The sequence below is a fragment of the Triturus cristatus genome, chromosome 3_2 (genome assembly GCF_964204655.1).
Source record: "Triturus cristatus chromosome 3_2, aTriCri1.1, whole genome shotgun sequence".
Classification (NCBI taxonomy): domain Eukaryota; kingdom Metazoa; phylum Chordata; class Amphibia; order Caudata; family Salamandridae; genus Triturus; species Triturus cristatus.
In genome coordinates this window covers 917641365-917653494 of record NC_140584.1, presented here as the reverse complement: position 1 = coordinate 917653494, position 12130 = coordinate 917641365, and the positions used below count along the sequence as shown (strand labels likewise).

At 40.7% G+C, this 12130-nt stretch overlaps 4 non-coding genes across 4 annotated transcripts; all 4 read right to left on the bottom strand.

The window, feature by feature from the left end:
• Positions 1–1770: 1770 nt before the first annotated feature.
• On the bottom strand, positions 1771–1986 carry LOC146858489 (small nucleolar RNA U3). Its single transcript, XR_014980163.1, has one exon. It is a non-coding gene; the product is annotated as a small nucleolar RNA U3 (small nucleolar RNA).
• A 3162-nt stretch (positions 1987–5148) lies between these two features.
• LOC146858488 (small nucleolar RNA U3) lies at positions 5149–5364 on the bottom strand. The gene has a single exon (XR_014980546.1). It is a non-coding gene; the product is annotated as a small nucleolar RNA U3 (small nucleolar RNA).
• Positions 5365–8524: 3160 nt separating this feature from the next.
• Positions 8525–8740, bottom strand: LOC146858487 (small nucleolar RNA U3). Its single transcript, XR_014980510.1, has one exon. It is a non-coding gene; the product is annotated as a small nucleolar RNA U3 (small nucleolar RNA).
• Positions 8741–11902: 3162 nt separating this feature from the next.
• Positions 11903–12118, bottom strand: LOC146858486 (small nucleolar RNA U3). Its single transcript, XR_014980665.1, has one exon. It is a non-coding gene; the product is annotated as a small nucleolar RNA U3 (small nucleolar RNA).
• Between the last annotated feature and the right edge of the window lie 12 nt (positions 12119–12130).

The following is a 12130-nucleotide window of genomic DNA, read 5'->3' as shown; positions in this document are numbered from 1 at the left end:
TGCCAGAAACGTTTTGTATCTAATATTCATTAGAACAGGAATTGAAATTTTCAGTATATAATTCCGTTTTACAGCATATCCTCAAATGAAGAAAGGAACGGCCATCAACAGTAGACAGTTGTTTCAAAAATTAAACTCTGCCTGCGCACTTCCTTCTTAGATCAGAACTTATCTGCAACACATTTGGGCCACTTACAAATACTATTTCAATCTTGATTCTACATAACATATCAAGACAAAGAGTTTTATAACTCTATGCCAAGCTGTCCAAGGGTTACAGGAAGATATCACAAGAGCATTTTTTCTGCCACCTGGCTAAGCTCTCAGCAGATCAGTGATAGATAATTAAAACCTGACGCTGCAATCTATGCAGCTAACTAAAGTTTAATTCAGCATGATAGACTAAAGTTGAAGGCACTGGACAAACACAAGAAAGGGGACCAGGAAAATCGCCTCTTGGGGCAGGCTAAAAGGCTATCACAATATGGTCTCAACTTTGTAATTTTTACGTAAAAACAGACCATGGCTGGAAAAGCAGTCGGGCGATGCCCCAGACTCTTACAAAGCCAAGAAGAGGCAAAGGCTCTGGGTATTCACCTGGCCTGTCACCAAACTGTAAACTTCTACAATTTACGGCCTGGCGCCAGCCCACCTACCTCGTTTCATAGGTGTCGCAGCATAGTGGATATCCAAAATGGTGGCATTTGGGGTTCTAACCATTACAGCTATAGAACTTTCAAGGCACAGGGCTTATTTTACTATTTACAACCAGCTGATATTCCGATTCTCTACATGAGGCTCTCAATCTTCCAGTGTTCTAAAATACCATAGGACAACGCTACAGGGGGCTACAATGGTCATTAAATACCCTCTGTTTGAGTTATAGACTCAAGTTAAAGCTGAGCTTCTATATCGAGGGGATAGAACATTTAATCAATGTGATACCCGAGGCAGAAAGTCTATACTGATATCACAACATTCCAGTCAATGAAGTAAGAATACTCTAACTTGAACCAGGAGAACCAAAAAAATGGCACTTGCTGGAGCAGGTGGCTCGTTCTGACCAATATTCGATCGCTGCAACTCCTCTGTCCCCAAAGGATCTTGCAAAATTCCAAAGTTCGAATGCATCAAGCCCTTGATGTACTAAGGGTTGCACAGGGGCTTGTTGGGAGCTGCAAGATTTTGTGCTGAGCACGCAAGCTTTTATAATGAAAAGTACACAGACGCAGTCCCTTACTTCTGCTTTGCACCGCACGAATTCCTGTGAAAACTTTAACAAATACCAAAGGAGTAGTTTTTCATCCTTAGCAGTCTAAGATCCACCGCAGCCTTGTAAGTTGTAAGAAGCCAGGGTGTTACGCTTCCTCTTACTCTAAACGGCCTAACTAGCATTAGCAGGTTTCTTTTAACAGTCTATTCGAAAGAGTGATAAATCTTTTCAGTAGCAGTAGTTGCCTTGCAGAAGTCTAGGCTCTACAAATAGCTCATACGCACAGTCCATTTAAAATGTACTCTTTACTATCCATGTTCGAAAAACAAAGCTTTTTTTATAAATAACATACCAAATTATCAACTGATGGTGAGAGGTGCCTTTCAAAGAGAACCTCTTGCAAAAACCACAAGTCCAAGAAAGCTCAACAGCTTCTAATAAGTATTCATATACTCAACAGTTAAGTTACAAGAAACCAAAGAAATCAAAAAAGAAATGACAAACTAAACAAGAAATTAGAAACTGATAGACTTTCTTACACCCAAAAATAAAAGCTAACCACTCAGTTTGTGTTCTCTTTCTCCAATCCTCCTGAAAGGAACAGGAACGATCATCAATAGCAAACAGCAGCTACATGAATGCAACACTGTTCACTCACTTCACGCCCAAAAGAGAAAACTACAATTCTTCCTCATGGTTAGCGAAGACCAGACACTTTCAAACACATTTCCTCAGTTAAAAACTATAGAAATGATCCCTGAAAGTATAGTCTTAACAAAATTCTTTATAGCTCACACAGACAGAAAGGGTGGAAACCCTTCCTACTTACAGTAAGACAAGGTTCGGCATCATCAACGGAAATAAAAACATATAAATATAAACATATTTTTTACTCCACAAGATAATATTCCACACATGCACATGCATACGCCTTTATTTACATTAAAGCCTACTCAATAGATCCTGGTGAGACACTGCTTTATAAATTTGCATATTTTAAATCAGCAACCAATCAAATTCAGCCTGCCTGTTCCTGACCCAATGCTGTACCACAGGGAGAGTTGGAAAATTCTTCAAAAAACTGCAGGTTCCACAAGATCATACAGATGATTTTTAATCCGAATAGTTGGTCCAGATTAGCATCTGTCAAACAGCCAAAAGAGTGACACTGATCACTAGCGAGAAGGGACCTGCTAAGGTTGCAAGCGTGGAAACAAACGTTGTAGCATTCAAGCTACCTTTAAATTTTGAACAGTTGCACCACAGATCAAATGTACGGCAACATCTTTGATTAGTTTCCCCAAACAAACTAAGGGGCATATCAGCAACAACCGGCGATAATTATCGCTAAGCGCACTTAGCGCTAGGATAATTATCGCCGGCTAGCGTGGATTATTATCGCTGAGATAACGTGCTATTAGCAACGCTTATCTCAAAAACGATAAAAATCCTAACGCTAACTGCCTAACGTGAGATTATCGCTGGAAACCCAGCGATAATGTCACGAAGTGTGGCGTTAGCTTGCTGATAGGGACTCACAAACTTAGCCATGATATCCACCTTACATAGGATACCATGGCTAAGTCAGTCCTGAAGCAGGCATAAGGAAAGTAGCAATAACAGGGGTTATCGCTACTTTTCCTGCCGCTATGCTTCATAGCGTGGGCCTTGATGATAGGAGAAATGTCGCTTAGCGACATTTCTCCTGTCATGTCAGGTCAGGTACGCCCACTTTGCATCTCATTAGAGATGCAAAGCTGGGCGTTAGGAATCCCGACGCTAATGCAAGGTTTCACGCGTTAGCGTGACCTTGCTAATTAGGCGATCATTTTTTATCACCAGCTTGATGATATGCCCCTAACTGTTCCCCAGTTCACATGTAAGACTCTAAGCAGACGATGAACTTCGACGGGGGTCCAGACTTAGTGAAAAACCTCTTGCAGCACATACGGGAGATAACGGAACCTATCACTTTCAGAAGAGCCCTGAATGCCTGGCTATCTAAGAAAGCGTTCACATGAACAACTTGTACTACCACCCAGCTTGAAATCATGCAGCTTTTCAAAGCTAAAAGACCTTTAGGTGTCTCAGCACTACAGAAGTATCCAAAATATAGTTTATGTTTTGTGTACAGAAGACTTTTTACACTGGGAAGTGAATACTTGCCAGAAACGTTTTGTATCTAATATTCATTAGAACAGGAATTGAAATTTTCAGTATATAATTCCGTTTTACAGCATATCCTCAAATGAAGAAAGGAACGGCCATCAACAGTAGACAGTTGTTTCAAAAATTAAACTCTGCCTGCGCACTTCCTTCTTAGATCAGAACTTATCTGCAACACATTTGGGCCACTTACAAATACTATTTCAATCTTGATTCTACATAACATATCAAGACAAAGAGTTTTATAACTCTATGCCAAGCTGTCCAAGGGTTACAGGAAGATATCACAAGAGCATTTTTTCTGCCACCTGGCTAAGCTCTCAGCAGATCAGTGATAGATAATTAAAACCTGACGCTGCAATCTATGCAGCTAACTAAAGTTTAATTCAGCATGATAGACTAAAGTTGAAGGCACTGGACAAACACAAGAAAGGGGACCAGGAAAATCGCCTCTTGGGGCAGGCTAAAAGGCTATCACAATATGGTCTCAACTTTGTAATTTTTACGTAAAAACAGACCATGGCTGGAAAAGCAGTCGGGCGATGCCCCAGACTCTTACAAAGCCAAGAAGAGGCAAAGGCTCTGGGTATTCACCTGGCCTGTCACCAAACTGTAAACTTCTACAATTTACGGCCTGGCGCCAGCCCACCTACCTCGTTTCATAGGTGTCGCAGCATAGTGGATATCCAAAATGGTGGCATTTGGGGTTCTAGCCATTACAGCTATAGAACTTTCAAGGCACAGGGCTTATTTTACTATTTACAACCAGCTGATATTCCGATTCTCTACATGAGGCTCTCAATCTTCCAGTGTTCTAAAATACCATAGGACAACGCTACAGGGGGCTACAATGGTCATTAAATACCCTCTGTTTGAGTTATAGACTCAAGTTAAAGCTGAGCTTCTATATCGAGGGGATAGAACATTTAATCAATGTGATACCCGAGGCAGAAAGTCTATACTGATATCACAACATTCCCGTCAATGAAGTAAGAATACTCTAACTTGAACCAGGAGAACCAAAAAAATGGCACTTGCTGGAGCAGGTGGCTCGTTCTGACCATTATTCGATCGTTGCAACTCCTCTGTCCCCCAATGGATCTTGCAAAATTCCAAAGTTCGAATGCATCAAGCCCTTGATGTACTAAGGGTTGCACAGGGGCTTGTTGGGAGCTGCAAGATTTTGTGCTGAGCACGCAAGCTTTTATAATGAAAAGTACACAGACGCAGTCCCTTACTTCTGCTTTGCACCGCACGAATTCCTGTGAAAACTTTAACAAATACCAAAGGAGTAGTTTTTCATCCTTAGCAGTCTAAGATCCACCGCAGCCTTGTAAGTTGTAAGAAGCCAGGGTGTTACGCTTCCTCTTACTCTAAACGGCCTAACTAGCATTAGCAGGTTTCTTTAAACAGTCTATTCGAAAGAGTGATAAATCTTTTGAGTAGCAGTAGTTGCCTTGCAGAAGTCTAGGCTCTACAAATAGCTCATACGCACAGTCCATTTAAAATGTACTCTTTACTATCCATGTTCGAAAAACAAAGCTTTTTTTTATAAATAACATACCAAATTATCAACTGATGGTGAGAGGTGCCTTTCAAAGAGAACCTCTTGCAAAAACCACAAGTCCAAGAAAGCTCAACAGCTTCTAATAAGTATTCATATACTCAACAGTTAAGTTACAAGAAACCAAAGAAACCAAAAAAGAAATGACAAACTAAACAAGAAATTAGAAACTGATAGACTTTCTTACACCCAAAAATAAAAGCTAACCACTCAGTTTGTGTTCTCTTTCTCCAATCCTCCTGAAAGGAACAGGAACGATCATCAATAGCAAACAGCAGCTACATGAATGCAACACTGTTCACTCACTTCACGCCCAAAAGAGAAAACTACAATTCTTCCTCGTGGTTAGCGAAGACCAGACACTTTCAAACACATTTCCTCAGTTAAAAACTATAGAAATGATCCCTGAAAGTATAGTCTTAACAAACTTCTTTATAGCTCACATAGACAGAAAGGGTGGAAACCCTTACTACTTACAGTAAGACAAGGTTCGGCATCATCAACGGAAATAAAAACATATAAATATAAACATATTTTTTACTCCACAAGATAATATTCCACAGATGCACATGCATACGCCTTTATTTACATTAAAGCCTACTCAATAGATCCTGGTGAGACACTGCTTTATAAATTTGCATATTTTAAATCAGCAACCAATCAAATTCAGCCTGCCTGTTCCTGACCCAATGCTGTACCACAGGGAGAGTTGGAAAATTCTTCAAAAAACTGCAGGTTCCACAAGATCATACAGATGATTTTTAATCCGAATAGTTGGTCCAGATTAGCATCTGTCAAACAGCCAAAAGAGTGACACTGATCACTAGCGAGAAGGGACCTGCTAAGGTTGCAAGCGTGGAAACAAACGTTGTAGCATTCAAGCTACCTTTAAATTTTGAACAGTTGCACCACAGATCAAATGTACGGCAACATCTTTGATTAGTTTCCCCAAACAAACTAAGGGGCATATCAGCAACAACCGGCGATAATTATCGCTAAGCGCACTTAGCGCTAGGATAATTATCGCCGGCTAGCGTGGATTATTATCGCTGAGATAACGTGCTATTAGCAACGCTTATCTCAAAAACGATAAAAATCCTAACGCTAACTGCCTAACGTGAGATTATCGCTGGAAACCCAGCGATAATGTCACAAAGTGTGGCGTTAGCTTGCTGATAGGGACTCACAAACTTAGCCATGATATCCACCTTACATAGGATACCATGGCTAAGTCAGTCCTGAAGCAGGCGTAAGGAAAGTAGCAATAACAGGGGTTATCGCTACTTTTCCTGCCGCTATGCTTCATAGCGTGGGCCTTGATGATAGGAGAAATGTCGCTTAGCGACATTTCTCCTGTCATGTCAGGTCAGGTACGCCCACTTTGCATCTCATTAGAGATGCAAAGCTGGGCGTTAGGAATCCCGACGCTAATGCAAGGTTTCACGCGTTAGCGTGACCTTGCTAATTAGGCGATCATTTTTTATCACCAGCTTGATGATATGCCCCTAACTGTTCCCCAGTTCACATGTAAGACTCTAAGCAGACGATGAACTTCGACGGGGGTCCAGACTTAGTGAAAAACCTCTTGCAGCACATACGGGAGATAACGGAACCTATCACTTTCAGAAGAGCCCTGAATGCCTGGCTATCTAAGAAAGCGTTCACATGAACAACTTGTACTACCACCCAGCTTGAATTCATGCAGCTTTTCAAAGCTAAAAGACCTTTAGGTGTCTCAGCACTACAGAAGTATCCAAAATATAGTTTATGTTTTGTGTACAGAAGACTTTTTACACTGGGAAGTGAATACTTGCCAGAAACGTTTTGTATCTAATATTCATTAGAACAGGAATTGAAATTTTCAGTATATAATTCCGTTTTACAGCATATCCTCAAATGAAGAAAGGAACGGCCATCAACAGTAGACAGTTGTTTCAAAAATTAAACTCTGCCTGCGCACTTCCTTCTTAGATCAGAACTTATCTGCAACACATTTGGGCCACTTACAAATACTATTTCAATCTTGATTCTACATAACATATCAAGACAAAGAGTTTTATAACTCTATGCCAAGCTGTCCAAGGGTTACAGGAAGATATCACAAGAGCATTTTTTCTGCCACCTGGCTAAGCTCTCAGCAGATCAGTGATAGATAATTAAAACCTGACGCTGCAATCTATGCAGCTAACTAAAGTTTAATTCAGCATGATAGACTAAAGTTGAAGGCACTGGACAAACACAAGAAAGGGGACCAGGAAAATCGCCTCTTGGGGCAGGCTAAAAGGCTATCACAATATGGTCTCAACTTTGTAATTTTTACGTAAAAACAGACCATGGCTGGAAAAGCAGTCGGGCGATGCCCCAGACTCTTACAAAGCCAAGAAGAGGCAAAGGCTCTGGGTATTCACCTGGCCTGTCACCAAACTGTAAACTTCTACAATTTACGGCCTGGCGCCAGCCCACCTACCTCGTTTCATAGGTGTCGCAGCATAGTGGATATCCAAAATGGTGGCATTTGGGGTTCTAACCATTACAGCTATAGAACTTTCAAGGCACAGGGCTTATTTTACTATTTACAACCAGCTGATATTCCGATTCTCTACATGAGGCTCTCAATCTTCCAGTGTTCTAAAATACCATAGGACAACGCTACAGGGGGCTACAATGGTCATTAAATACCCTCTGTTTGAGTTATAGACTCAAGTTAAAGCTGAGCTTCTATATCGAGGGGATAGAACATTTAATCAATGTGATACCCGAGGCAGAAAGTCTATACTGATATCACAACATTCCAGTCAATGAAGTAAGAATACTCTAACTTGAACCAGGAGAACCAAAAAAATGGCACTTGCTGGAGCAGGTGGCTCGTTCTGACCAATATTCGATCGCTGCAACTCCTCTGTCCCCAAAGGATCTTGCAAAATTCCAAAGTTCGAATGCATCAAGCCCTTGATGTACTAAGGGTTGCACAGGGGCTTGTTGGGAGCTGCAAGATTTTGTGCTGAGCACGCAAGCTTTTATAATGAAAAGTAGACAGACGCAGTCCCTTACTTCTGCTTTGCACCGCACGAATTCCTGTGAAAACTTTAACAAATACCAAAGGAGTAGTTTTTCATCCTTAGCAGTCTAAGATCCACCGCAGCCTTGTAAGTTGTAAGAAGCCAGGGTGTTACGCTTCCTCTTACTCTAAACGGCCTAACTAGCATTAGCAGGTTTCTTTTAACAGTCTATTCGAAAGAGTGATAAATCTTTTGAGTAGCAGTAGTTGCCTTGCAGAAGTCTAGGCTCTACAAATAGCTCATACGCACAGTCCATTTAAAATGTACTCTTTACTATCCATGTTCGAAAAACAAAGCTTTTTTTATAAATAACATACCAAATTATCAACTGATGGTGAGAGGTGCCTTTCAAAGAGAACCTCTTGCAAAAACCACAAGTCCAAGAAAGCTCAACAGCTTCTAATAAGTATTCATATACTCAACAGTTAAGTTACAAGAAACCAAAGAAATCAAAAAAGAAATGACAAACTAAACAAGAAATTAGAAACTGATAGACTTTCTTACACCCAAAAATAAAAGCTAACCACTCAGTTTGTGTTCTCTTTCTCCAATCCTCCTGAAAGGAACAGGAACGATCATCAATAGCAAACAGCAGCTACATGAATGCAACACTGTTCACTCACTTCACGCCCAAAAGAGAAAACTACAATTCTTCCTCGTGGTTAGCGAAGACCAGACACTTTCAAACACATTTCCTCAGTTAAAAACTATAGAAATGATCCCTGAAAGTATAATCTTAACAAAATTCTTTGTAGCTCACACAGACAGAAAGGGTGGAAACCCTTCCTACTTACAGTAAGACAAGGTTCGGCATCATCAACGGAAATAAAAACATATAAATATAAACATATTTTTTACTCCACAAGATAATATTCCACAGATGCACACGCATACGCCTTTATTTACATTAAAGCCTACTCAATAGATCCTGGTGAGACACTGCTTTATAAATTTGCATATTTTAAATCAGCAACCAATCAAATTCAGCCTGCCTGTTCCTGACCCAATGCTGTACCACAGGGAGAGTTGGAAAATTTCTTCAAAAAACTGCAGGTTCCACAAGATCATACAGATGATTTTTAATCCGAATAGTTGGTCCAGATTAGCATCTGTCAAACAGCCAAAAGAGTGACACTGGTCACTAGCGAGAAGGGACCTGCTAAGGTTGCAAGCGTGGAAACAAACGTTGTAGCATTCAAGCTACCTTTAAATTTTGAACAGTTGCACCACATATCAAATGTACGGCAACATCTTTGATTAGTTTCCCCAAACAAACTAAGGGGCATATCAGCAACAACCGGCGATAATTATCGCTAAGCGCACTTAGCGCTAGGATAATTATCGCCGGCTAGCATGGATTATTATCGCTGAGATAACGTGCTTTTAGCAACGCTTATCTCAAAAACGATAAAAATCCTAACGCTAACTGCCTAACGTGAGATTATCGCTGGAAACCCAGCGAAAATGTCACGAAGTGTGGCGTTAGCTTGCTGATAGGGACTCACAAACTTAGCCACGATATCCACCTTACATAGGATACCATGGCTAAGTCAGTCCTGAAGCAGGCGTAAGGAAAGTAGCAATAACAGGGGTTATCGCTACTTTTCCTTCCGCTATGCTTCATAGCGTGGGCCTTGATGATAGGAGAAATGTCGCTTAGCGACATTTCTCCTGTCATGTCAGGTCAGGTACGCCCACTTTGCATCTCATTAGAGATGCAAAGCTGGGCGTTAGGAATCCCGACGCTAATGCAAGGTTTCACGCGTTAGCGTGACCTTGCTAATTAGGCGATCATTTTTTATCACCAGCTTGATGATATGCCCCTAACTGTTCCCCAGTTCACATGTAAGACTCTAAGAGGACGATGAACTTCGACGGGGGTCCAGACTTAGTGAAAAACCTCTTGCAGCACATACGGGAGATAACGGAACCTATCACTTTCAGAAGAGCCCTGAATGCCTGGCTATCTAAGAAAGCGTTCACATGAACAACTTGTACTAAAACCCAGCTTGAATTCATGCAGCTTTTCAAAGCTAAAAGACCTTTAGGTGTCTCAGCACTACAGAAGTATCCAAAATATAGTTTATGTTTTGTGTACAGAAGACTTTTTACACTGGGAAGTGAATACTTGCCAGAAACGTTTTGTATCTAATATTTATTAGAACAGGAATTGAACTTTTCAGTATATAATTCCGTTTTACAGCAGATCCTCAAATGAAGAAAGGAACGGCCATCAACAGTAGACAGTTGTTTCAAAAATTAAACTCTGCCTGTGCCCTTCCTTTTTAGATCAGAACTTATCTGCAACACCTTTGGGCCACTTACAAATACTATTTCAATCTTGATTCTACATAACATATCAAGACAAAGAGTTTTATAACTCTATGCCAAGCTGTCCAAGGGTTACAGGAAGATATCACAAGAGCATTTTTTCTGCCACCTGGCTAAGCTCTCAGCAGATCAGTGATAGATAATTAAAACCTGACGCTGCAATCTATGCAGCTAACTAAAGTTTAATTCAGCATGATAGACTAAAGTTGAAGGCACTGGACAAACACAAGAAAGGGGACCAGGAAAATCGCCTCTTGGGGCAGGCTAAAAGGCTATCACAATATGGTCTCAACTTTGTAATTTTTACGTAAAAACAGACCATGGCTGGAAAAGCAGTCGGGCGATGCCCCAGACTCTTACAAAGCCAAGAAGAGGCAAAGGCTCTGGGTATTCACCTGGCCTGTCACCAAACTGTAAACTTCTACAATTTACGGCCTGGCGCCAGCCCACCTACCTCGTTTCATAGGTGTCGCAGCATAGTGGATATCCAAAATGGTGGCATTTGGGGTTCTAACCATTACAGCTATAGAACTTTCAAGGCACAGGGCTTATTTTACTATTTACAACCAGCTGATATTACGATTCTCTACATGAGGCTCTCAATCTTCCAGTGTTCTAAAATACCATAGGACAACGCTACAGGGGGCTACAATGGTCATTAAATACCCTCTGTTTGAGTTATAGACTCAAGTTAAAGCTGAGCTTCTATATCGAGGGGATAGAACATTTAATCAATGTGATACCCGAGGCAGAAAGTCTATAATGATATCACAACATTCCAGTCAATGAAGTAAGAATACTCTAACTTGAACCAGGAGAACCAAAAAAATGGCACTTGCTGGAGCAGGTGGCTCGTTCTGACCATTATTCGATCGTTGCAACTCCTCTGTCCCCCAATGGATCTTGCAAAATTCCAAAGATCGAATGCATCAAGCCCTTGATGTACTAAGGGTTGCACAGGGGCTTGTTGGGAGCTGCAAGATTTTGTGCTGAGCATGCAAGCTTTTATAATGAAAAGTAAACAGACGCAGTCCCTTACTTCTGCTTTGCACGGCACGAATTCCTGTGAAAACTTTAACAAATACCATAGGAGTAGTTTTTCATCCTTAGCAGTCTAAGATCCACCGCAGCCTTGTAAGTTGTAAGAAGCCAGGGTGTTACGCTTCCTCTTACTCTAAACGGCCTAACTAGCATTAGCAGGTTTCTTTAAACAGTCTATTCGAAAGAGTGATAAATCTTTTGAGTAGCAGTAGTTGCCTTGCAGAAGTCTAGGCTCTACAAATAGCTCATACGCACAGTCCATTTAAAACGTACTCTTTACTATCCATGTTCGAAAAACAAAGCTTTTTTTATAAATAACATACCAAATTATCAACTGATGGTGAGAGGTGCCTTTCAAAGAGAACCTCTTGCAAAAACCACAAGTCCAAGAAAGCTCAACAGCTTCTAATAAGTATTCATATACTCAACAGTTAAGTTACAAGAAACCAAAGAAATCAAAAAAGAAATGACAAACTAAACAAGAAATTAGAAACTGATAGACTTTCTTACACCCAAAAATAAAAGCTAACCACTCAGTTTGTGTTCTCTTTCTCCAATCCTCCTGAAAGGAACAGAAACGATCATCAATAGCAAACAGCAGCTACATGAATGCAACACTGTTCACTCACTTCACGCCCAAAAGAGAAAACTACAATTCTTCCTCGTGGTTAGCGAAGACCAGACACTTTCAAACACATTTCCTCAGTTAAACACTATAGAAATGATCCCTGAAAGTATAGTCTTAACAAAATTCTT